Genomic DNA, 27,121 nt, shown 5'->3' on the forward strand with positions numbered 1-27,121 from the left:
ATGGTTGCTATGGTGTTGCTAGGTGGTTGCTAGGTGCTGCAAGTGGGTTGCTATGATGTCAGAAGGCGTTGCTATGGTCTCAGTAGCTGGTTGCTAGGCATAGCTAGATGGTTGCTATGGTGTTGCTATGCAATTCTAGGTGTTTGCTAAGGTGTTGCTAGGTGGTTGCTAGGTGCTGCAAGTGGGTTGCTATGATGTCAGAAGGCATTGCTATGGTCTCAGTAGCTGGTTGCTAGGCATAGCTAGATGGTTGCTATGGTGTTGCTATGCAATTCTAGGTGGTTGCTAAGGTGTTGCTAGGTGGTTGCTAGGTGCTGCAAGTTGGTTGCTATGATGTCAGAAGGCGTTGCTATGGTCTCAGTAGCTGGTTGCTAGGCATAGCTAGATGGTTGCTATGGTGTTGCTATGCAATTCTAGGTGTTTACTAAGGTGTTGCTAGGTGGTTGCTAGGTGCTGCAAGTGGGTTGCTATGATGTCAGAAGGCGTTGCTATGGTCTCAGTAGCTGGTTGCTAGGCATAGCTAGATGGTTGCTATGGTGTTGCTATGCAATTCTAGGTGGTTGCTAAGGTGTTGCTAGGTGGTTGCTAGGTGCTGCAAGTGGGTTGCTATGATGTCAGATGGCGTTGCTATGGTCTCAGTAGCTGGTTGCTAGGCATAGCTAGATGGTTGCTATGGTGTTGCTATGCAATTCTAGGTGGTTGCTAAGGTGTTGCTAGGTGGTTGCTAGGTGCTGCAAGTGGGTTGCTATGATGTCAGAAGGCGTTGCTATGGTCTCAGTAGCTGGTTGCTAGGCATAGCTAGATGGTTGCTATGGTGTTGCTATGCAATTCTAGGTGGTTGCTAAGGTGTTGCTAGGTGGTTGCTAGGTGCTGCAAGCGGGTTGCTATGATGTCAGAAGGCGTTGCTATGTTCTCAGTAGCTGGTTGCTAGGCATAGCTAGATGGTTGCAATGGTGTTGCTATGCAATTCTAGGTGGTTGCTAAGGTGTTGCTAGGTAGTTGCTAGGTGCTGCAAGTGGGTTGCTATGATGTCAGAAGGCGTTGCTATGGTCTCAGTAGCTGGTTGCTAGGCATAGCTAGATGGTTGCTATGGTGTTGCTATGCAATTCTAGGTGGTTGCTAAGGAGTTGCTAGGTGGTTGCTAGGTGCTGCAAGTGGGTTGCTATGATGTCAGAAGGCGTTGCTATGGTCTCAGTAGCTGGTTGCTAGGCATAGCTAGATGGTTGCTATGGTGTTGCTATGCAATTGTAGGTGTTTGCTAAGGTGTTGCTAGGTGGTTGCTAGGTGCTGCAAGTGGGTTGCTATGATGTCAGAAGGCGTTGCTATGTTCTCAGTAGCTGGTTGCTAGGCATAGCTTGATGGTTGCTATGGTGTTGCTATGCAATTCTAGGTGGTTGCTAAGGTGTTGCTAGGTGGTTGCTAGGTGCTGCAAGTGGGTTGCTATGATGTCAGAAGGCGTTGCTGTGGTCTCAGTAGCTGGTTGCTAGGCATAGCTAGATGGTTGCTATGGTGTTGCTATGCAATTCTAGGTGGTTGCTAAGGAGTTGCTAGGTGGTTGCTAGGTGCTGCAAGTGGGTTGCTATGATGTCAGAAGGCGTTGCTATGGTCTCAGTAGCTGGTTGCTAGGCATAGCTAGATGGTTGCTATGGTGTTGCTATGCAATTGTAGGTGTTTGCTAAGGTGTTGCTAGGTGGTTGCTAGGTGCTGCAAGTGGGTTGCTATGATGTCAGAAGGCGTTGCTATGTTCTCAGTAGCTGGTTGCTAGGCATAGCTTGATGGTTGCTATGGTGTTGCTATGCAATTCTAGGTGGTTGCTAAGGTGTTGCTAGGTGGTTGCTAGGTGCTGCAAGTGGGTTGCTATGATGTCAGAAGGCGTTGCTATGGTCTCAGTAGCTGGTTGCTAGGCATAGCTCGATGGTTGCTATGGTGTTGCTATGCATGTTTTGGTGGTTGCTATGGTGCTGCTAGGTGGTTGCTAGGTGCTGCAAGTGGGTTGCTATGATGTCAGATGGCGTTGCTATGGTCTCAGTAGCTGGTTGCTAGGCATAGCTAGATGGTTGCTATGGTGTTGCTATGCAATTCTAGGTGGTTGCTAAGGTGTTGCTAGGTGGTTGCTATGTTGTCAGAAGGTGTTGCTATGGTCTCAGTAGCTGGTTGCTAGGCATAGCTAGATGGTTGCTAAGGTGTTGCTAAGGTGTTCCTAGGTGGTTGCTAGGCAGTTGCTATGTGTTTGGTGATGAGGCCTGAGGTTGAATACCGAGTCTTGTTGCTGTGGTATGAACGCTGGCCGAGTGGGAAAACTTTGACTGAAATGTATTGAAGTCAATGCAAGAGAACGAGGGATGAAAGACGAGTGCAGGTGAAGATGGTGGACTTGGGGTGTTGGGTGATGAGGCCTAAGGTTGAATTACAAGTCTTGTTGCTGTGGCATTAACACTGGCCAAGTGACAAAACTTTGACTGAAATACATTGAAGTCAATGGGAGAGAACGAGGGATGAAAGATGAGTGCGGGTCAAGATGGTGGACTTGGGGTGTTGGGTGATGAGGCCTAAGGTTGAATAACGAGTCTTGTTGCTGTGGCATGAACGCTGGCCGAGTGGGACAACTTTGACTGAAATGCATTGAAGTCAATGGGAGAGAACGAGGGATGAATGACGAGTGCGGGTCAAGATGTTGGACTTGCGGTGTTGAGTGATGAGGCGTACGGTATAATACCGAGCCTTGTTGCTGTGGTATGAACACTGGCCCAGTGGGAAAACTTTGACTGAAATGCATTGAAGTCAATGGGAGAGAACGAGGGATGAAAAATGAGTGCGGGTCAAGATGTTGGACTTGGGGTGTTGGGTGATGAGGCCTAAGGTTGAATACCGAGTCTTGTTGCTGTGGTATGAACGCTGGCCGAGTGGGACAACTTTGACTGAAATGCATTGAAGTCAATGGGCCATTCACTGCCATGAAATAAGACGATCCTTACTACTATTGACATGGTTAGTTAGGTATAGGCTAATGCTAGGTAAAAGTTAGCATTCAATGCATTCCTATGGGATTTTTAGTGTGTTTTAACATGAATAACGTCACCATGGTAACATATTCTGCGCAGAAAAGTAATAGCACACCTCACACCATGAAGGACTCACTTTTGATATATAGATTACCTGGCTGCATGCTACGGTACGACCCGCATTAATTGCCGAAAATCACGGAAGAATAATAATAATAAAGTTTTTTTTTCGTGTTTGAGAGGCGATTGCACGCAATCCGTAAGGAGTACAGAGACAAAAGATATGTCAATCCGTCCAGCTAAGCAGGCCCTACGATTTGGCACCAAAATGAGCTCCGTGCCTTTCACGGGCTCAGCGCAAATTGGCAAAATGTAGTTTACTAGGTGAAGAACAATATGGGCCTTTCATTACATGAATAGGCCCATAATAAACTAGAAACGAAAATTCCTGAAGAAATTTTGAGATGGGCCTATTTTGCTGACCAAGGAAGAGCTGGTGCTTTTACTTATTGATTTAATTATTTAGTATTGTTGTTGTGGCACAAGTATTGGCCAAATAATGAAACTTTGACAGAAATGCATTGAAGTCAATGTGAGAGAACGAGGGATGAAGGACGAGTGCGGGTCAGGATGGCGGTCTTAAGGTGTTGGGTGATGGTGCCTGAGGTTTAATACCGAGTCTTATTGTTGTGGCATAAACTCTGGCCTAGTAGGAAAACTTTGACCGAAATGCATTAAAGTCAATGGGAGAGAACGAGGGATGAAAGACGAGTGCGGGTCAAGATGTTGGACTTGGGGTGTTGGGTGATGAGGCCTGAGGTTGAATACCGAGTCTTGTTGCTGTGGTATGAACGCTGGCCAAGTGGGACAACTTTGACTGAAATGCATTGAAGTCAATGGGAGAGAACGAGGGATGAAAGACGAGTGCTGGTCAAGATGTTGGACTTGGGGTGTTGGGTGATGAGGCCTGAGGTTGAATACCGAGTCTTGTTGCTGTGGTATGAACGCTGGCCAAGTGGGACAACTTTGACTGAAATGCATTGAAGTCAATGGGCCATTCACTCCCATGAAAAAAGATGCGCCTTACTACTATTCACATGGTTAGTCAGGCTAATGCTAGGTAAAAGTTAGCATTTAATGCATTCCTATGGGATTTTTAATGTGTTTAAACGTGAATAACGTCGCTATGGTAACATATTCTGCGCAGAAAAGTAATAGCACACCTCACACAACCATGGACTCACTTTTGATATATAGATTGCCTGGCTGCACGCTACGGTACGACCCGCATTAATTGCCGAAAATCACGGAAGAATAATAATAATAAATAAAGTTTTTTTTCGACTTTGAGAGGCGATTGCACGCAATCTATAAGGAGTACGGAGACAAACGATATGTCAATCCGTCCAGCTAAGCAAGCCCTACGATTTGGCACCAAAGTGAGCTCCGTGCCTTTCATGGGCTCAGCGCAAATTGGCAAAATGTAATTTACTAGGTGAAGAGTAATATGGGCCTTTCATTACATGAATAGGCCCATAATAAATAATAAAGTTTTTTTTCGACTTTGAGAGGCAATTGCACGCAATCCGTAAGCAGTACGGAGACAAACGATATGTCAATCCGTGCAGCTAAGTAAGCCCTACGATTTGGCACCAAAGTGAGCTCCGTGCCTTTCACGGTCTCAGTGCAAATTGGCAAAATGTAGTTTACTAGGTGAAGAGTAATATGGGCCTTTCATTACATGAATAGGCCCATAATAAATAAAGTTTTTATTTTTTGACTTTGAGAGGCAATTGCACGCAATCCGTAAGAAGTACGGAGACAATCGATATGTCAATCCGTGCAGCTAAGTAAGCCCTACGATTTGGCACCAAAGTGAGCTCCGTGCCTTTCACGGGCTCAGCGCAAATTGGCAAAATGTAGTTTACTAGGTGAAGAACAATATGGGCCTTTCATTACATGAATAGGCCCATAACTAGGTGATTGCTATGATGTTGCTAGTTTGGTGCTATGGTGCTGCTAGGTGGTTGCTGTAGTGCCGCTAGGCATTGCTAGGTGGTTGCAATGTTGTTATTAGGCATTGCAAGGGTGTTGGTAGCTGGTTGCTAGGCGTTGCTACATGGTTGCTATGGTGTTGCTAGGTGGTTGCTTTGGTGTTGCATGGTGGTTGCTAGGTGCTGCAAGGTGTTTGCTATGGCGTCAGAAGGCATTGCTATGGTCTCAGTAGCTGGTTGCTAGGCATAGCTAGATGGTTGCTATGGTGTTGCTATGCAATTCTAGGTGGTTGCTATGGTGTTGCTAGGTGGTTGCTAGGTGCTGCAAGTGGGTTGCTAAGATGTCAGAAGGCGTTGCTAAGGTCTCAGTAGCTGGTTGCTAGGCATAGCTAGGTGGTTGCTATGGTGTTGCTATGCAATTCTAGGTGGTTGCTATGGTGTTGCTAGGTGGTTGCTAGGTGCTGCAAGTGGGTTGCTAAGATGTCAGAAGGCGTTGCTAAGGTCTCAGTAGCTGGTTGCTAGGCATAGCTAGATGGTTGCTATGGTGTTGCTATGCAATTCTAGGTGGTTGCTAAGATGTTGCTAGGTGGTTGCTAGGTGCTGCAAGTGGGTTGCTATGATGTCAGAAGGCGTTGCTATGGTCTCAGTAGCTGGTTGCTAGGCATAGCTAGATGGTTGCTATGGTGTTGCTATGCAATTCTAGGTGGTTGCTAAGGAGTTGCTAGGTGGTTGCTAGGTGCTGCAAGTGGGTTGCTAAGATGTCAGAAGGCGTTGCTAAGGTCTCAGTAGCTGGTTGCTAGGCATAGCTAGATGGTTGCTATGGTGTTGCTATGCAATTCTAGGTGGTTGCTATGGTGTTGCTAGGTGGTTGCTAGGTGCTGCAAGTGGGTTGCTAAGATGTCAGAAGGCGTTGCTAAGGTCTCAGTAGCTGGTTGCTAGGCATAGCTAGGTGGTTGCTATGGTGTTGCTATGCAATTCTAGGTGGTTGCTAAGGTGTTGCTAGGTGGTTGCTAGGTGCTGCAAGTTGGTTGCTATGATGTCAGAACGCGTTGCTATGGTCTCAGTAGCTGGTTGCTAGGCATATCTAGATGGTTGCTATGGTGTTGCTATGCAATTATAGATGGTTGCTAAGGTGTTGCTAGGTGGTTGCTAGGTGCTGCAAGTGGGTTGCTATGATGTCAGAAGGCGTTGCTATGGTCTCAGTAGCTGGTTGCTAGGCATAGCTCGATGGTTGCTATGGTGTTGCTATGCATGTTTTGGTGGTTGCTATGGTGCTGCTAGGTGGTTGCTAGGTGCTGCAAGTGGGTTGCTATGATGTCAGATGGCGTTGCTATGGTCTCAGTAGCTGGTTGCTAGGCATAGCTATATGGTTGCTATGGTGTTGCTATGCAATTATAGGTGTTTGCTAAGGTGTTGCTAGGTGGTTGCTAGGTGCTGCAAGTGGGTTGCTATGATGTCAGAAGGCGTTGCTATGGTCTCAGTAGCTGGTTGCTAGGTATAGCTAGATGGTTGCTATGGTGTTGCTATGCAATTCTAGGTGGTTGCTAAGGTGTTGCTTGGTGGTTGCTAGGTGCTGCAAGTGGGTTGCTATGATGTCAGAAGGCGTTGCTATGGTCTCAGTAGCTGGTTGCTAGGCATAGCTAGATGGTTGCTATGGTGTTGCTATGCAATTCTAGGTGGTTGCTAAGGTGTTGCTAGGTGGTTGCTAGGTGCTGCAAGTGGGTTGCTATGATGTCAGAAGGCGTTGCTATGGTCTCAGTAGCTGGTTGCTAGGCATAGCTAGATGGTTGCTATGGTGTTGCTATGCAATTCTAGGTGGTTGCTAAGATGTTGCTAGGTGGTTGCTAGGTGCTGCAAGTGGGTTGCTATGATGTCAGAAGGCGTTGCTATGGTCTCAGTAGCTGGTTGCTAGGCATAGCTAGATGGTTGCTATGGTGTTGCTATGCAATTCTAGGTGGTTGCTAAGGAGTTGCTAGGTGGTTGCTAGGTGCTGCAAGTGGGTTGCTAAGATGTCAGAAGGCGTTGCTAAGGTCTCAGTAGCTGGTTGCTAGGCATAGCTAGATGGTTGCTATGGTGTTGCTATGCAATTCTAGGTGGTTGCTATGGTGTTGCTAGGTGGTTGCTAGGTGCTGCAAGGTGGTTGCTAGGTTGTGGGATGGCGTTCCTATGGTGTCAGTAGCTGGTAGCTAGGCGTTGCTATGTGGTTGCTATGCAGTTGCTATGTAATTATAGGTGGTTGCTATGGTGTTGCTAGGCATCGCTAGGTGGTTGCTACAGTGCTGCTAGGCGTTTGGTGATGAGGCCTAAGGTTGAATATTAAGTGTTGATGATGTGGCATGAACAGTGGCTGAATAGCACAAGTTTGATTGAAATGCATTGAAGTCAATGGGAGAGAACGAGGGATGAAAGACGAGTGCGGGTCAAGATGATGGACTTGGGGTGTTGGGTGATGAGGCCTAAGGTTGAATACCGAGTCTTGTTGCTGTGGTATGAACGCTGGCCGAGAGGGACAACTTTGACTGAAATGCATTGAAGTCAATGGGAAAGAACGAGGGATGAAAGACGAGTGTGGGTCAAGATGTTGGACTTGTGGTGTTGGGTGATGAGGCCTAAGGTTGAATACCGAATCTTGTTGCTGTGGCATAAACGTTGGCCCAGTGGGAAAACTTTGACTGAAATGCATTGAAGTCAATGGGAGAGAACGAGGGATGAAAGACGAGTGCGGGTGAAGATGGTGGTCTAAAGGTGTTTGGTGATGAGGACTAAGGTTGAATTCCTAGTCTTGTTGCTGTGGTATGAACACTGGCCGAGTAGGAAATCTTTGACTAAAATGTATTGAAGTCAATGGGAGAGAACGAGGGATGAAAGACGAGTGCGGGTCAAGATGGTGGACTTGGGGTGTTGGGTGATGAGGCCTAAGGTTGAATACCGAGTCTTGTTGCTGTGGTATGAACGCTGGCCGAGTGGGACAACTTTGACTGAAATGCATTGAAGCCAATGGGCCATTCACTCCCATGAAAAAAGATGCGCCTTACTACTATTCACATGGCTAATGCTAGGTAAAAGTTAGCATTTAATGCATTCCTATGGGATTTTTAGTGTGTTTTAACGTGAATAACGTCGCCATGGTAACATATTCTGCGCAGAAAAGTAATAGCACACCTCACACAACCAAGGACTCACTTTTGATATATAGATTGCCTGGCTGCATGTTACGGTACGACCCGCATTAATTGCCGAAAATCTACGGAAGAATAATAATAATAACTAGAAACGAAAATTCCTGATGAAATTTTGAGATGGGCCTATTCTGCTGACCGAGGAAGAGCAGGTGCCTTTACTTATTGATTTAATTATTTAGTCTTGTAGCAGTGACAGGAGCAGTGGACAAATAGGGAAACTTTGACAGAAATGCATTGAAGTCAATGGGAGAGAACGAGGGATGAAAGACGAGTGCGGGTCAGGATGGTGGACTTGGGGTGTTGGGTGATGAGGCCCAAGGTTGAATACCGAGTCTTGTTGCTGTGGCATGAACGCTGGCCGAGTGGGAAAACTTTGACTGAAATGCATTGAAGTCAATGGGAGAGAACGAGGGATGAAAGACGAGTGCGGGTCAGGATGTTGGACTTGGGGTGTTGGGTGATGAGGACTAAGGTTGAATACCGAGTCTTGTTGCTGTGGTATGAATGCTGGCCGAGTGGGACAACTTTGACTGGAATGCATTGAAGCCAATGGGAGAGAACGAGGGATGAAAGACGAGTGCGGGGCAAGATGTTGGACTTGGGGTGTTGGGTGATGAGGCCTAAGGTTGAATTCCGAGCCTTGTTGCTGTGGTATGAACACTGGCCCAGTGGGAAAACTTTGACTGAAATGCATTGAAGTCAATGGGAGAGAACGAGGGATGAAAAACGAGTGCGGGTCAAGATGGTGGTCTTAATGTGTTGGGTGATGAGGCCTAAGCTTGAATACCGAGTCTTGTTGTTATGGTATGAATGCTGGCCGAGTGGTAAAACTATGACTGAAATGCATTGAAGTCAATGGGAGAGAACGAGGGATGAAAGACGAGTGCGGGTCAAGGTGTTGGACTTGGGGTGTTGGGTGATGAGGCCTAAGGTTGAATACCAAGTCTTGTTGCTCTGGTATGAACGCTGGCCGAGTGGGACAACTTTGACTAAAATGCATTGAAGCCAATGGGCCATTCACTCCCATGTAAAAAGATGCGCCTTACTACTATTCACATGGTTAGTCAGGCTAATGCTAGGTAAAAGTTAGCATTCAATGCATTCCTATGGGATTTTAAGTGTTTTTTAACGTGAATAACGTCGCCATGGTAACATATTCTGCGCAGAAAAGTAATAGCACACCTCACACCATGAAGGACTCACTTTTGATATATAGATTACCTGGCTGCACGCTACGGTACGACCCGCATTAATTGCCGAAAATCACGGAAGAATAATAATAAATAATAAAGTTTTTTTTCGACTTTGAGAGGGAATTGCACGCAATCCGTAAGGATTACGGAGACAATCAATATGTCAATCCGTCCAGCTAACCAAGCTCTATGATTTGGCACCAAAGTGAACTCCGTGCCTTTCACGGGCTCAGCACAAATTGGCAAAATGTAGTTTACTAGGTGAAGAACAATATGGGCCTTTCATTACATGAATAGGCCCATAACTAGAAACGAAAATTCCTGAAGAAATTTTGAGATGGGCCTATTCTGCTGACCGAGGAAGAGCTGGTGCTTTTACTTATTGATTTAATTATTCAGTCTTGTAGCTGTGGCAGAAGTAGTGGCCAAATAATGAAACTTTGACAGAAATGCATTGAAGTCAATGGGAGAGAACGAGGGATGAAAGACGAGTGCGGGTGAAGATGTTGGACTTGGGGTGTGGGGTGATGAGGCCTAAGGTTGAATACCAAGTCTTGTTGCTCTGGTATGAACGCTGGCCAAGTGGGACAACTTTGACTGAAATGCATTGAAGTCAATGGGAGAGAACGAGGGATGAAAGACGAGTGCGGGTCAGGATGGTGGTCTTAAGGTGTTGTGTGATGATGCCTGTGGTTTAATACCGAGTCTTATTGCTGTGGTATGAACGCTGGCCGAGTGGGAAAACTTTGACTGAAATGTATTGAAGTCAATGGGAGAGAACGAGGGATGAAAGACGAGTGCGGGTCAAGATGGTGGACTTGGGGCGTTGGGTGATGAGGCCTAAGGTTGAATACCGAGTCTTGTTGCTGTAGTATGTACGCTGGCCGAGTGGGAAAACTTTGACTGAAATGCATTGAAGTCAATGGGAGAGAACGAGGGATGAAAGACGAGTGCGGGTCAAGATGTTGTACTTGGAGTGTTGGGTGATGATGCCTAAGGTTGAATACCGAGTCTTGTTGCTCTGGTATGAACGCTGGCCAAGTGGGACAACTTTGACTGAAATGCATTGAAGCCAATGGGCCATTCACTCCCATGAAAAAAGACGCGCCTTACTACTATTCACATTGCTAATGCTAGGTAAAAGTTAGCATTTAATGCATTCCTATGGGATTTTTAGTGTGTTTTAACGTGAATAACGTCGCCATGGTAACATATTCTGCGCAGAAAAGTAATAGCACACCTCACACAACCAAGGACTCACTTTTGATATATAGATTGCCTGGCTGCACGTTACGGTACGACCCGCATTAATTGCCGAAAATCTACGGAAGAATAATAATAATAACTAGAAACGAAAATTCCTGAAGAAATTTTGAGATGGGCCTATTCTGCTGACCGAGGAAGAGCCTGTGCTACTAATAAAGTGGCTGGTCTGTGCACTGCTAGGTGATTGCAATGATGTTGCTAGTTTGGTGCTACGGTGCTGCTAGGCGGCTGCTGTAGTGCCGCTAGGCATTGCTAAGTGGTTGCAATGTTGTTATTAGGCATTGCAAGGGTGTTGGTAGCTGGTTGCTAGGCGTTGCTACATGGTTGCTATGGTGTTGCATGGTGGTTGCTAGGTGCTGCAAGGTGTTTGCAATGGCATCAGAAGGCCTTGCTATGGTCTCAGCAGCTGGTTGCTAGGCATAGCTAAATGGTTGCTATGGTGTTGCTATGCATTTTTTGGTGGTTGCTATGGTGTTGCTAGGTGGTTACTAGCTGCTGAAAGGTGGTTGCTATGGCCTCAGAAGGTGTTGCTATGGACTCAGTAGTTGGTTGCAAGGCATAGCTAAATGGTTGCTATGGTGTTGCTATGCATTTTTTGGTAGTTGCTATGGTGTTGCTAGGTGGTTGCTAGGTGGTTGCTAGGTGCTGCAAGTGGGTTGCTATGTTGTCAGAAGGCATTGCTAAGGTCTCAGTAGCTGGTTGCTAGGTGTACCTAGATGGTTGCTATGGTGTTGCTATGGAATTATAGGTGGCTGCTAAGGTGTTGCTAGGTGGTTGCTAGGTGCTGCAAGTGGGTTGCTATGATGTCAGATGGCGTTGCTATGGTCTCAGTAGCTGGTTGCTAGGCATAGCTAGATGGTTGCTATGGTGTTGCTATGCAATTCTCGGTGGTTGCTAAGATGTTGCTAGGTGGTTGCTAGGTGCTGCAAGCTGGTTGCTATGATGTCAGAAGGCGTTGCTATGGTCTCAGTAGCTGGTTGCTAGGCATAGCTAGATGGTTGCTATGGTGTGGCTATGCAATTATAGGTGGTTGCTATGGTGTTGCTAGGTGGTTGCTAAGGTGTTGCTAGGTGGTTGCTATGTTGTCAGAAGGTGTTGCTATGGTCTCAGTAGCTGGTTGCTAGGCATAGCTAGATGGTTGCTATGGTGTTGCTATGCAATTATAGGTGGTTGCTATGGTGTTGCTAGGTGGTTGCTAGGTGCTGCAAATGGGTTGCTATGATGTCAGAAGGCGTTTCTATGGTCTCATTAGCTGGTTGCTAGGCATAGCTAGATGGTTGCTATGGTGTTGCTATGCAATTCTAGGTGGTTGCTAAGGTGTTGCTAGGTGGTTGCTATGTTGTCAGAAGGTGTTGCTATGGTCTCAGTAGCTGGTTGCTAGGCATAGCTAGATGGTTGCTATGGTGTTGCTATGCAATTCTAGGTGGTTGCTAAGGTGTTGCTAGGTGGATGCTAGGTGCTGCAAGTGGGTTGCTATGATGTCAGAAGTCGTTGCTATGGTCTCAGTAGCTGGTTGCTAGGCATAGCTAGATGGTTGCTATGGTGTTGCTATGCAATTCTAGGTGGTTGCTAAGGTGTTGCTAGGTGGATGCTAGGTGCTGCAAGTGGGTTGCTATGATGTCAGAAGTCGTTGCTATGGTCTCAGTAGCTGGTTGCTAGGCATAGCTAGATGGTTGCTATGGTGTTGCTATGCAATTCTAGGTGGTTGCTAAGGTGTTGCTAGGTGGTTGCTAGGATGTCAGAAGGCGTTGCTATGGTCTCAGTAGCTGGTTGCTAGGCATAGCTAGATGGTTGCTATGCTGTTGCTATGCAATTCTAGGTGGTTGCTAAGGTGTTGCTAGGTGGTTGCTATGTTGTCAGAAGGTGTTGCTATGGGCTCAGTAGCTGGTTGCTAGGCATAGCTAGATGGTTGCTAAGGTGTTGCTATGAAATTGTAGGTAGTTGCTAAGGTGTTGCTAGGTGGTTGCTAGGCAGTTGCTAGGTGTTTGGTGATGAGGCCTGAGGTTGAATACCAAGTCTTATTGCTGTGGTATGAACACTGGCCGAGTGGGAAAACTTTGACTGAAATGCATTGAAGTCAATGGGAGAGAACGAGGGATGAAAGACGAGTGCGGGTCAAGATGGTGGACTTGGGGTGTTGGGTGATGAGGCCAAAGGTTGAATACCAAGTGTTGTTGCTCTGGTATGAACGCTGGCCGAGTGGGACAACTTTGACTGAAATGCATTGAAGCCAATGGGCCATTCACTCCCATTAAAAAAGATGCGCCTTACTACTATTCACATGGCTAATGCTAGGTAAAAGTTAGCATTCAATGCATTCCTATGGGATTTTAAGTGTGTTTTAACGTGAATAACGTCGCCATGGTAACATATTCTGCGCAGAAAAGTAATAGCACACCTCACACAACCAAGGACTCACTTTTGATATATAGATTGCCTGGCTGCACGCTACGGTACGACCCGCATTAATTGCCGAAAATCACGGAAGAATAATAAATAATAATAATAAATAATAAAGTTTTTTTTCGACTTTGAGAGGCAATTGCACGCAATCCGTAAGCAGTACGGAGACAAACGATATGTCAATCCGTGCAGCTAAGTAAGCCCTACGATTTGGCACCAAAGTGAGCTCCGTGCCTTTCACGGTCTCAGTGCAAACTGGCAAAATGTAGTTTACTAGGTGAAGAGTAATATGGGCCTTTCATTACATGAATAGGCCCATAATAAATAAAGTTTTTATTTTTCGACTTTGAGAGGCAATTGCACGCAATCCGTAAGAAGTACGGAGACAATCGATATGTCAATCCGTGCAGCTAAGTAAGCCCTACGATTTGGCACCAAAGTGAGCTCCGTGCCTTTCACGGGCTCAGCGCAAATTGGCAAAATGTAGTTTACTAGGTGAAGAACAATATGGGCCTTTCATTACATGAATAGGCCCATAACTAGAAACGAAAATTCCTGAAGAAATTTTGAGATGGGCCTATTCTGCTGACCGAGGAAGAGCCTGTGCTACTAATAAAGTGGCTGGTCTGTGCACTGCTAGGTGATTGCTATGATGTTGCTAGTTTGGTGCTATGGTGCTGCTAGGTGGTTGCTGTAGTGCCGCTAGGCATTGCTAGGTGGTTGCAATGTTGTTATTAGGCATTGCAAGGGTGTTGGTAGCTGGTTGCTAGGCGTTGCTACATGGTTGCTATGGTGTTGCTAGGTGGTTGCTTTGGTGTTGCATGGTGGTTGCTAGGTGCTGCAAGGTGTTTGCTATGGCGTCAGAAGGCATTGCTATGGTCTCAGTAGCTGGTTGCTAGGCATAGCTAGATGGTTGCTATGGTGTTGCTATGCAATTCTAGGTGGTTGCTATGGTGTTGCTAGGTGGTTGCTAGGTGCTGCAAGTGGGTTGCTAAGATGTCAGAAGGCGTTGCTAAGGTCTCAGTAGCTGGTTGCTAGGCATAGCTAGATGGTTGCTATGGTGTTGCTATGCAATTGTAGGTGGTTGCTAAGTCGTTGCTAGGTGGTTGCTAGGTGCTGTAAGCTGGTTGCTATGATGTCAGATGGCGTTGCTATGGTCTCAGTAGCTGGTTGCTAGGCATAGCTAGATGGTTGCTATGGTGTTGCTATGGAATTATAGGTGGTTGCTAAGGTGTTGCTAGGTGCTGCAAGTCGGTTGCTATGATGTCAGATGGCGTTGCTATGGTCTCAGTAGCTGGTTGCTAGGCATAGCTAGATGGTTGCTATGGTGTTGCTATGCAATTATAGGTGGTTGCTAAGGTGTTGCTAGGTGGTTGCTAGGTGCTGCAAGTAGGTTGCTATGATGTCAGAAGGCGTTGCTATGGTCTCAGTAGCTGGTTGCTAGGCATAGCTAGATGGTTGCTATGGTGTTGCTATGCAATTATAGGTGGTTGCTAAGGTGTTGCTAGGTGGTTGCTAGGCAGTTGCTATGTGTTTGGTGATGAGGCCTGAGGTTTAATATCAAGTCTTGTTGCTGTGGCATTAACACTGGCCAAGTGGCAAAACGTTGATTGAAATGCATTGAAGTCAATGTGAGAGAACGAGGGATGAAAGACGAGTGCGGGTCAAGATGATGGACTTAAGGTGTTGCATGATGAGGCCTAAGGTTGAATACCTAGTCTTGTTGCTGTGGTATGAACGCTGGACGAATGGGAAAACTTTGACTGAAACGCATTGAAGTGAATGGGAGAGAACGAGGGATAAAAGACGAGTGCGGGTCAAGATGGTGGACTTGTGGTGTTGGGTGATGAGGCCTAAGGTTGAATACCGAGTCTTGTTGCTGTGGCATGAACGCTGGCCGAGTGGGAAAACTTTGACTGAAATGCATTGAAGTCAATGGGAGAGAACGAGGGATGAAAGACGAGTGCGGGTGAAGATGGTGGTCTTAAGGTGTTTGGTGATGAGGCCTAAAGTTTAATACCGAGTGTTATTGCTGTGGCGTGAACACTGGCCGAGTAGGAAGACTTTGACCGAAATGCATTGAAGTCAATGGGAGAGAACTAGGGATGAAAGACGAGTGCGGGGCAAGATGTTGGACTTGGGGTGTTGGGTGATGAGGCCTAAGGTTGAATACCAAGTCTTGTTGCTCTGGTATGAACGCTGGCCGAGTGGGACAACTTTGACTGAAATGCATTGAAGCCAATGGGCCATTCACTCCCATGAAAAAAGATGCGCCTTACTACTATTCACATGGCTAATGCTAGGTAAAAGTTAGCATTCAATGCATTCCTATGGGATTTTAAGTGTGTTTTAACGTGAATAACGTCGCCATGGTAACGTATTCTGCGCAGAAAAGTAATAGCACACCTCACACCATGAAGGACTCACTTTTGATATATAGATTACCTGGCTGCACGCTACGGTACGACCCGCATTAATTGCCGAAAATCACGGAAGAATAATAATAAATAATAAAGTTTTTTTTCGACTTTGAGAGGGAAGTGCACGCAATCCGTAAGGATTACGGAGACAATCAATATGTCAATCCGTCCAGCTAACCAAGCTCTACGATTTGGCACCAAAGTGAGCTCCGTGCCTTTCATGGGCTCAGCGCAAATTGGCAAAATGTAGTTTACTAGGTGAAGAACAATATGGGCCTTTCATTACATGAATAGGCCCATAACTAGAAACGAAAATTCCTGAAGAAATTTTGAGATGGGCCTATTATGCTGACCGAGGAAGAGCTGTTGCTTTTACTTATTGATTTAATTATTCAGTCTTGTAGCTGTGGCAAAAGTAGTGGCCAAATAATGAAACTTTGACAGAAATGCATTGAAGTCAATGGGTGAGAACGAGGGATGAAAGACGAGTGCGGGTCAAGATGTTGGACTTGCGGTGTTGAGTGATGAGGCCTACGGTATAATACCGAGTCTTGTTGCTGTGGGATGAACACTGGCCCAGTGGGAAAACTTTGACTGAAATGCATTGAAGTCAATGGGAGAGAACGAGGGATGAAAAAGGAGTGCGGGTCAAGATGGTGGTCTTAATGTGTTGGGTGATGAGGCCTAAGCTTGAATACCGAGTCTTGTTGCTGTGGTATGAACGCTGGCCCAGTGGGAAAACTTTGACTGAAATGCATTAAAGTCAATGGGAGAGAACGAGGGATGAAAGACGAGTGTGGGTCAAGATGTTGGACTTGAGGTGTTGGGTGATGAGGCCTAAGGTTCAATACCGAGTCTTGTTGCTGTGGTATGAACGCTGGCCGAGTGGGACAACTTTGACTGAAATGCATTGAAGTCAATGGGCCATTCACTCCCATGAAAAAAGATGCGCCTTACTACTATTCACATGGCTAATGCTAGGTAAAAGTTAGCATTTAATGCATTCCTATGGGATTTTAAGTGTGTTTTAACGTGAATAACGTCGCCATGGTAACATATTCTGCGCAGAAAAGTAATAGCGCACCTCACACCATGAAGGACTCACTTTTGATATATAGCTTGCCTGGCTGCACGCTACGGTACGACCCGCATTAATTGCCGAAAATCACGGAAGAATAATAATAATAAACTAGAAACGAAAATTCCTGAAGAAATTTTGAGATGGGCCTATTCCGCTGACCGTGGAAGAGCCTGTGCTACTTATAAAATGGGTGGTCTGTGTACTGCTAGGCGATTGCTAAGATTTGCAAGTTAGTTGCTACGGTGCTGCTAGGTGGTTACCGAAGTGCCGCTAGGCATTGCTAGGTGGTTGCAATGTTGTTATTAGGCATTGGAAGTGTGTTGGTAGCTGGTTGCTAGGCATTGCTACGTGGTTGCTATGTTGTTGCTATGCAATTATAGGTGGTTGCTATGGTGTTGCATGGTGGTTGCTAGGTGCTGCAAGGTGTTTGCTATGGCATCAGAAGGCGTTGCTATGGCCTCAGTAGCTGATTGCTAGGCATAACTAAATGGTTGCTATGGTGTTGCTATGCATTTTTTGGTGGTTGCTATGGTGTTCATAGGTGGTTGCTAGCTGTTGCAAGGTGGTTGCTATGGTGTCATAAAGCATTGCTATGGTCTCAGTAGCTGGTTGCTAGGCATAGCTAGATGGTTGCTATGGTGTTGCTATGCAATTCTGGGTGGTTGCTAAGGTGTTGCTAGGTGCTGCAAGTGGGTTGTTATGATGTCAATAGGCATTGCTATGGTCTCAGTAGCTGGTTGCTAGGTGTACCTAGATGGTTGCTATGGTGTTGCTATGGAATTATAGGTGGCTGCTAAGGTGTTGCTAGGTGGTTGCTAGGTGCTGCAAGTGGGTTGCTATGATGTCAGATGGCGTTGCTATGGTCTCAGTAGCTGGTTGCTAGGCATAGCTAGATGGTTGCTATGGTGTTGCTATGCAATTCTCGGTGGTTGCTAAGATGTTGCTAGGTGGTTGCTAGGTGCTGCAAGCTGGTTGCTATGATGTCAGAAGGCGTTGCTATGGTCTCAGTAGCTGGTTGCTAGGCATAGCTAGATGGTTGCTATGGTGTGGCTATGCAATTATAGGTGGTTGCTATGGTGTTGCTAGGTGGTTGCTAAGGTGTTGCTAGGTGGTTGCTATGTTGTCAGAAGTCGTTGCTATGGTCTCAGTAGCTGGTTGCTAGGCATAGCTAGATGGTTGCTATGGTGTTGCTATGCAATTCTAGGTGGTTGCTAAGGTGTTGCTAGGTGGATGCTAGGTGCTGCAAGTGGGTTGCTATGATGTCAGAAGTCGTTGCTATGGTCTCAGTAGCTGGTTGCTAGGCATAGCTAGATGGTTGCTATGGTGTTGCTATGCAATTCTAGGTGGTTGCTAAGGTGTTGCTAGGTGGATGCTAGGTGCTGCAAGTGGGTTGCTATGATGTCAGAAGTCGTTGCTATGGTCTCAGTAGCTGGTTGCTAGGCATAGCTAGATGGTTGCTATGGTGTTGCTATGCAATTCTAGGTGGTTGCTAAGGTGTTGCTAGGTGGATGCTAGGTGCTGCAAGTGGGTTGCTATGATGTCAGAAGTCGTTGCTATGGTCTCAGTAGCTGGTTGCTAGGCATAGCTAGATGGTTGCTATGGTGTTGCTATGCAATTCTAGGTGGTTGCTAAGGTGTTGCTAGGTGGTTGCTAGGATGTCAGAAGGCGTTGCTATGGTCTCAGTAGCTGGTTGCTAGGCATAGCTAGATGGTTGCTATGCTGTTGCTATGCAATTCTAGGTGGTTGCTAAGGTGTTGCTAGGTGGTTGCTATGTTGTCAGAAGGTGTTGCTATGGGCTCAGTAGCTGGTTGCTAGGCATAGCTAGATGGTTGCTAAGGTGTTGCTATGAAATTGTAGGTAGTTGCTAAGGTGTTGCTAGGTGGTTGCTAGGCAGTTGCTAGGTGTTTGGTGATGAGGCCTGAGGTTGAATACCAAGTCTTATTGCTGTGGTATGAACACTGGCCGAGTGGGAAAACTTTGACTGAAATGCATTGAAGTCAATGGGAGAGAACGAGGGATGAAAGACGAGTGCGGGTCAAGATGGTGGACTTGGGGTGTTGGGTGATGAGGCCAAAGGTTGAATACCAAGTGTTGTTGCTCTGGTATGAACGCTGGCCGAGTGGGACAACTTTGACTGAAATGCATTGAAGCCAATGGGCCATTCACTCCCATTAAAAAAGATGCGCCTTACTACTATTCACATGGCTAATGCTAGGTAAAAGTTAGCATTCAATGCATTCCTATGGGATTTTAAGTGTGTTTTAACGTGAATAACGTCGCCATGGTAACATATTCTGCGCAGAAAAGTAATAGCACACCTCACACAACCAAGGACTCACTTTTGATATATAGATTGCCTGGCTGCACGCTACGGTACGACCCGCATTAATTGCCGAAAATCACGGAAGAATAATAAATAATAATAATAAATAATAAAGTTTTTTTTCGACTTTGAGAGGCAATTGCACGCAATCCGTAAGCAGTACGGAGACAAACGATATGTCAATCCGTGCAGCTAAGTAAGCCCTACGATTTGGCACCAAAGTGAGCTCCGTGCCTTTCACGGTCTCAGTGCAAACTGGCAAAATGTAGTTTACTAGGTGAAGAGTAATATGGGCCTTTCATTACATGAATAGGCCCATAATAAATAAAGTTTTTATTTTTCGACTTTGAGAGGCAATTGCACGCAATCCGTAAGAAGTACGGAGACAATCGATATGTCAATCCGTGCAGCTAAGTAAGCCCTACGATTTGGCACCAAAGTGAGCTCCGTGCCTTTCACGGGCTCAGCGCAAATTGGCAAAATGTAGTTTACTAGGTGAAGAACAATATGGGCCTTTCATTACATGAATAGGCCCATAACTAGAAACGAAAATTCCTGAAGAAATTTTGAGATGGGCCTATTCTGCTGACCGAGGAAGAGCCTGTGCTACTAATAAAGTGGCTGGTCTGTGCACTGCTAGGTGATTGCTATGATGTTGCTAGTTTGGTGCTATGGTGCTGCTAGGTGGTTGCTGTAGTGCCGCTAGGCATTGCTAGGTGGTTGCAATGTTGTTATTAGGCATTGCAAGGGTGTTGGTAGCTGGTTGCTAGGCGTTGCTACATGGTTGCTATGGTGTTGCTAGGTGGTTGCTTTGGTGTTGCATGGTGGTTGCTAGGTGCTGCAAGGTGTTTGCTATGGCGTCAGAAGGCATTGCTATGGTCTCAGTAGCTGGTTGCTAGGCATAGCTAGATGGTTGCTATGGTGTTGCTATGCAATTCTAGGTGGTTGCTATGGTGTTGCTAGGTGGTTGCTAGGTGCTGCAAGTGGGTTGCTAAGATGTCAGAAGGCGTTGCTAAGGTCTCAGTAGCTGGTTGCTAGGCATAGCTAGATGGTTGCTATGGTGTTGCTATGCAATTGTAGGTGGTTGCTAAGTCGTTGCTAGGTGGTTTCTAGGTGCTGTAAGCTGGTTGCTATGATGTCAGATGGCGTTGCTATGGTCTCAGTAGCTGGTTGCTAGGCATAGCTAGATGGTTGCTATGGTGTTGCTATGGAATTATAGGTGGTTGCTAAGGTGTTGCTAGGTGCTGCAAGTCGGTTGCTATGATGTCAGATGGCGTTGCTATGGTCTCAGTAGCTGGTTGCTAGGCATAGCTAGATGGTTGCTATGGTGTTGCTATGCAATTATAGGTGGTTGCTAAGGTGTTGCTAGGTGGTTGCTAGGTGCTGCAAGTAGGTTGCTATGATGTCAGAAGGCGTTGCTATGGTCTCAGTAGCTGGTTGCTAGGCATAGCTAGATGGTTGCTATGGTGTTGCTATGCAATTATAGGTGGTTGCTAAGGTGTTGCTAGGTGGTTGCTAGGCAGTTGCTATGTGTTTGGTGATGAGGCCTGAGGTTTAATATCAAGTCTTGTTGCTGTGGCATTAACACTGGCCAAGTGGCAAAACGTTGATTGAAATGCATTGAAGTCAATGTGAGAGAACGAGGGATGAAAGACGAGTGCGGGTCAAGATGATGGACTTAAGGTGTTGCATGATGAGGCCTAAGGTTGAATACCTAGTCTTGTTGCTGTGGTATGAACGCTGGACGAATGGGAAAACTTTGACTGAAACGCATTGAAGTGAATGGGAGAGAACGAGGGATAAAAGACGAGTGTGGGTCAAGATGGTGGACTTGTGGTGTTGGGTGATGAGGCCTAAGGTTGAATACCGAGTCTTGTTGCTGTGGTATGAACGCTGGCCGAGTGGGAAAACTTTGACTGAAATGCATTGAAGTCAATGGGAGAGAACGAGGGATGAAAGACGAGTGCGGGTGAAGATGGTGGTCTTAAGGTGTTTGGTGATGAGGCCTAAAGTTTAATACCGAGTGTTATTGCTGTGGCGTGAACACTGGCCGAGTAGGAAGACTTTGACCGAAATGCATTGAAGTCAATGGGAGAGAACTAGGGATGAAAGACGAGTGCGGGGCAAGATGTTGGACTTGGGGTGTTGGGTGATGAGGCCTAAGGTTGAATACCAAGTCTTGTTGCTCTGGTATGAACGCTGGCCGAGTGGGACAACTTTGACTGAAATGCATTGAAGCCAATGGGCCATTCACTCCCATGAAAAAAGATGCGCCTTACTACTATTCACATGGCTAATGCTAGGTAAAAGTTAGCATTCAATGCATTCCTATGGGATTTTAAGTGTGTTTTAACGTGAATAACGTCGCCATGGTAACGTATTCTGCGCAGAAAAGTAATAGCACACCTCACACCATGAAGGACTCACTTTTGATATATAGATTACCTGGCTGCACGCTACGGTACGACCCGCATTAATTGCCGAAAATCACGGAAGAATAATAATAAATAATAAAGTTTTTTTTCGACTTTGAGAGGGAAGTGCACGCAATCCGTAAGGATTACGGAGACAATCAATATGTCAATCCGTCCAGCTAACCAAGCTCTACGATTTGGCACCAAAGTGAGCTCCGTGCCTTTCATGGGCTCAGCGCAAATTGGCAAAATGTAGTTTACTAGGTGAAGAACAATATGGGCCTTTCATTACATGAATAGGCCCATAACTAGAAACGAAAATTCCTGAAGAAATTTTGAGATGGGCCTATTATGCTGACCGAGGAAGAGCTGTTGCTTTTACTTATTGATTTAATTATTCAGTCTTGTAGCTGTGGCAAAAGTAGTGGCCAAATAATGAAACTTTGACAGAAATGCATTGAAGTCAATGGGTGAGAACGAGGGATGAAAGACGAGTGCGGGTCAAGATGTTGGACTTGCGGTGTTGAGTGATGAGGCCTACGGTATAATACCGAGTCTTGTTGCTGTGGGATGAACACTGGCCCAGTGGGAAAACTTTGACTGAAATGCATTGAAGTCAATGGGAGAGAACGAGGGATGAAAAAGGAGTGCGGGTCAAGATGGTGGTCTTAATGTGTTGGGTGATGAGGCCTAAGCTTGAATACCGAGTCTTGTTGCTGTGGTATGAACGCTGGCCCAGTGGGAAAACTTTGACTGAAATGCATTAAAGTCAATGGGAGAGAACGAGGGATGAAAGACGAGTGTGGGTCAAGATGTTGGACTTGAGGTGTTGGGTGATGAGGCCTAAGGTTCAATACCGAGTCTTGTTGCTGTGGTATGAACGCTGGCCGAGTGGGACAACTTTGACTGAAATGCATTGAAGTCAATGGGCCATTCACTCCCATGAAAAAAGATGCGCCTTACTACTATTCACATGGCTAATGCTAGGTAAAAGTTAGCATTTAATGCATTCCTATGGGATTTTAAGTGTGTTTTAACGTGAATAACGTCGCCATGGTAACATATTCTGCGCAGAAAAGTAATAGCGCACCTCACACCATGAAGGACTCACTTTTGATATATAGCTTGCCTGGCTGCACGCTACGGTACGACCCGCATTAATTGCCGAAAATCACGGAAGAATAATAATAATAAACTAGAAACGAAAATTCCTGAAGAAATTTTGAGATGGGCCTATTCCGCTGACCGTGGAAGAGCCTGTGCTACTTATAAAATGGGTGGTCTGTGTACTGCTAGGCGATTGCTAAGATTTGCAAGTTAGTTGCTACGGTGCTGCTAGGTGGTTACCGAAGTGCCGCTAGGCATTGCTAGGTGGTTGCAATGTTGTTATTAGGCATTGGAAGTGTGTTGGTAGCTGGTTGCTAGGCATTGCTACGTGGTTGCTATGTTGTTGCTATGCAATTATAGGTGGTTGCTATGGTGTTGCATGGTGGTTGCTAGGTGCTGCAAGGTGTTTGCTATGGCATCAGAAGGCGTTGCTATGGCCTCAGTAGCTGATTGCTAGGCATAACTAAATGGTTGCTATGGTGTTGCTATGCATTTTTTGGTGGTTGCTATGGTGTTCATAGGTGGTTGCTAGCTGTTGCAAGGTGGTTGCTATGGTGTCATAAAGCATTGCTATGGTCTCAGTAGCTGGTTGCTAGGCATAGCTAGATGGTTGCTATGGTGTTGCTATGCAATTCTGGGTGGTTGCTAAGGTGTTGCTAGGTGCTGCAAGTGGGTTGTTATGATGTCAATAGGCATTGCTATGGTCTCAGTAGCTGGTTGCTAGGCATGGCTAGATGGTTGCTATGGTGTTGCTATGCAATTATAGGTGGTTGCTAAGGTGTTGCTAGGTGGTTGCTAGGTGCTGCAAGTGGGTTGCTATGATGTCAGAAGGCGTTGCTATGGTCTCAGTAGCTGGTTGCTAGGCATAGCTAGATGGTTGCTATGGTGTTGCTATGCAATTCTAGGTGGTTGCTAAGGTGTTGCTAGGTGGTTGCTAGGTGCTGCAAATGGGTTGCTATGATGTCAGAAGGCGTTGCTATGGTCTCAGTAGCTGGTTGCTAGGCATAGCTAGATGGTTGCTATGGTGTTGCTATGCAATTCTAGGTGGTTGCTAAGGTGTTGCTAGGTGGTTGCTAGGTGCTGCAAGCGGGTTGCTATGATGTCAGAAGGCGTTGCTATGGTCTCAGTAGCTGGTTGCTAGGCATAGCTAGATGGTTGCTATGGTGTTGCTATGCAATTCTAGGTGGTTGCTAAGGTGTTGCTAGGTGGTTGCTATGTTGTCAGAAGGCGTTGCTATGGTCTCAGTAGCTGGTTGCTAGGCATAGCTAGATGGTTGCTATGGTGTTGCTATGCAATTATAGGTGGTTGCTAAGGTGTTGCTAGGTGGTTGCTAGGTGCTGCAAGTTGGTTGCTATGATGTCAGAAGGCGTTGCTATGGTCTCAGTAGCTGGTTGCTAGGCATAGCTAGATGGTTGCTATGGTGTTGCTATGCAATTATAGGTGGTTGCTAAGGTGTTGCTAGGTGGTTGCTAGGTGCTGCAAGTAGGTTGCTATGATGTCAGAAGGCGTTGCTATGGTCTCAGTAGCTGGTTGGTAGGCATAGCTAGATGGTTGCTATGGTGTTGCTATGCAATTATAGGTGGTTGCTAAGGTGTTGCTAGGTGGTTGCTAGGCAGTTGCTATGTGTTTGGTGATGAGGCCTGAGGTTTAATATCAAGTCTTGTTGCTGTGGCATTAACACTGGCCAAGTGGCAAAACGTTGATTGAAATGCATTGAAGTCAATGTGAGAGAACGAGGGATGAAAGACGAGTGCGGGTCAAGATGATGGACTTAAGGTGTTGCGTGATGAGGCCTAAGGTTGAATACCTAGTCTTGTTGCTGTGGTATGAACGCTGGACGAATGGGAAAACTTTGACTGAAACGCATTGAAGTCAATGGGAGAGAACGAGGGATAAAAGACGAGTGCGGGTGAAGATGGTGGACTTGGGGTGTTGGGTGATGAGGCCTAAGGTTGAATACCAAGTCTTGTTGCTCTGGTATGAACGCTGGCCGAGTGGGACAACTTTGACTGAAATGCATTGAAGTCAATGGGAGAGAAAGAGGGATGAAAGACGAGTGCGGGTCAAGATGGTGGACTTGGGGTGTTGGGTGATGAGGCCTGAGGTCAAATACCGAGTCTTGTTGCTGAGGCATGAACGCTGGCCGAATAGCAAAACTTTAACTGAAATGCATTGAAGTCAATGGGAGAGAACGAGGGATGAAAGACGAGTGCGGGTCATGATGGTGGTCATGGGGTGTTGGGTGATGAGGTCTGAGGTCGAATACCGAGTCTTGTTGCTGAGGCATGAACGCTGGCCGAATAGCAAAACTTTAACTGAAATGCATTGAAGTCAATGGGAGAGAACGAGGGATGAAAGACGAGTGCGGGTCATGATGGTGGTCATGGGGTGTTGGGTGATGAGGCCTAAGGTTGAATATCGAGTCTTGTTGCTGTGGTATGAACGCTGGCCGAGTGGGGAAACTTTGACCAAAATGCATTGAAGTCAATGGGAGAGAACGAGGGATGAATGACGAGTGCGGGTCAAGATGTTGGACTTTGGGTGTTGGGTGATGAGGCCTAAGGTTGAATACCAAGTCTTGTTGCTCTGGTATGAACGCTGGCCGAGTGGGACAACTTTGACTGAAATGCATTGAAGCCAATGGGCCATTCACTCCCATGAAAAAAGATGCGCCTTACTACTATTCACATGGTTATCAGGCTAATGCTAGGTAAAAGTTAGCATTCAATGCATTCCTATGGGATTTTAAGTGTGTTTGAACGTGAATAACGTCGCCATGGTAACATATTCTGCGCAGAAAAGTAATAGCACACCTCACACAACCAAGGACTCACTTTTGATATATAGCTTGCCTGGCTGCACGCTACGGTACGACCCGCATTAATTGCCGAAAATCACGGAAGAATAATAATAATAATAAAGTTTTTTTTTCGACTTTGAGAGGCAATTGCACGCAATCCGTAAGCAGTACGGAGACAAACGATATGTCAATCCGTGCAGCTAAGTAAGCCCTACGATTTGGCACCAAAGTGAGCTCCGTGCCTTTCACGGGCTCAGCGCAAATTGGCAAAATGTAGTTTACTAGGTGAAGAACAATATGGGCCTTTCATTACATGAATAGGCCCATAACTAGAAATGAAAATTCCTGAAGAAATTTTGAGATGGGCCTATTATGCTGACCGAGGAAGAGCTGTTGCTTTCACTTATTGATTTAATTATTCAATCTTGTAGCTGTGGCAGAAGTAGTGGCCAAATAATGAAACCTTGACAGAAATGCATTGAAGTCAATTTGGAGAGAACGAGGGATGAAAGACGAGTGCGGGTCAAGATGTTGGACTTGGGGTGTTGGGTGATGAGGCCTAAGGTTGATTACCGAGTCTTGTTGCTGTGGCATGAACGCTGGCCGAGTCGGAAAACTTTGACTGAAATGCATTGAAGTCAATAGGAGAGAACGAGGGATGAAAGACGAGTGCGGGTCAGGATGGTGGACTTGGGGTGTTGGGTGATGAGGCCTGAGGTTGAATACCTAGTCTTATTGCTGTGCTATGAACACTGGCCTAGTAGGAAAACTTTGACTGAAATGCACTGAAGTCAATGGGAGAGAACGAGGGATGAAAGACGAGTGCGGGGCAAGATGTTGGACTTGGGGTGTTGGGTGATGAGGCCTAAGGTTGAATATCGAGTCTTGTTGCTGTGGTATGAATACTGGCCGAGTGGAAAAACTGTGACTGAAATGCATTGAAGTCAATGGGAGAGAACGAGGGATGAAAAACGAGTGCGGGTCAAGATGGTGGTCTTAATGTGTTGGGTGATGAGGCCTAAGCTTGAATACCGAGTCTTGTTATGGTATGAATGCTGGCCGAGTGGTAAAACTATGACTGAAATGCATTGAAGTCAATGGGAGGCAACGAGGGATGAAAGACGAGTGCGGGTCAAGATGTTGGACTTGCGGTGTTGGGTGATGAGGCCTAAGGTTGTATACCGAGTCTTGTTGCTGTGGTATGCACGCTGGCCGAGTGGGACAACTTTGACTGAAATGCATTGAAGTCAATGGGCCATTCAGTCCCATGAAAAAAGATGCGCCTTACTACTATTCACATGGTTAGTCAGGCTAATGCTAGGTAAAAGTTAGCATTCAATGCATTCCTATGGGATTTTAAGTGTGTTTTAATGTGAATAACGTTGCCATGGTAACATATTCTGCGCAGAAAAGTAATAGCACACCTCACACCATGAAGGACTCACTTTTGATATATAGATTGCCTGGCTGCACGCTACGGTACGACCCGCATTAATTGCCGAAAATCACGGAAGAATAATAAATAAATAACTAGAAACGAAAATTCCTGAAGAAATTTTGAGATGGGCCTATTCTGCTGACCGAGGAAGAGCCTGTGCTACTAATAAAGTGGCTGGTCTGTGCACTGCTAGGTGATTGCTATGATGTTGCTAGTTTGGTGCTATGGTGCTGCTAGGCGGTTGCTGTAGTGCCGCTAGGCATTGCTAGGTGGTTGCAATGTTGTTATTAGGCATTGCAAGGGTGTTGGTAGCTGGTTGCTAGGTGTTGCAACATGGTTGCTATGGTGTTGCTAGGTGGTTGCTATGGTGTTGTATGGTTGTTGCTAGGTGCTGCAAGGTGTTTGCTATGGCGTCTGAAGGCATTGCTATGGTCTCAGTAGCTGGTTGCTAGGCATAGCTAGATGGTTGCTATGGTGTTGCTATGCAATTCTAGGTGG

This window comes from Paramormyrops kingsleyae, chromosome 1 (assembly GCF_048594095.1).
Source record: "Paramormyrops kingsleyae isolate MSU_618 chromosome 1, PKINGS_0.4, whole genome shotgun sequence".
In the NCBI taxonomy this organism is placed as follows: Eukaryota; Metazoa; Chordata; class Actinopteri; order Osteoglossiformes; family Mormyridae; genus Paramormyrops; species Paramormyrops kingsleyae.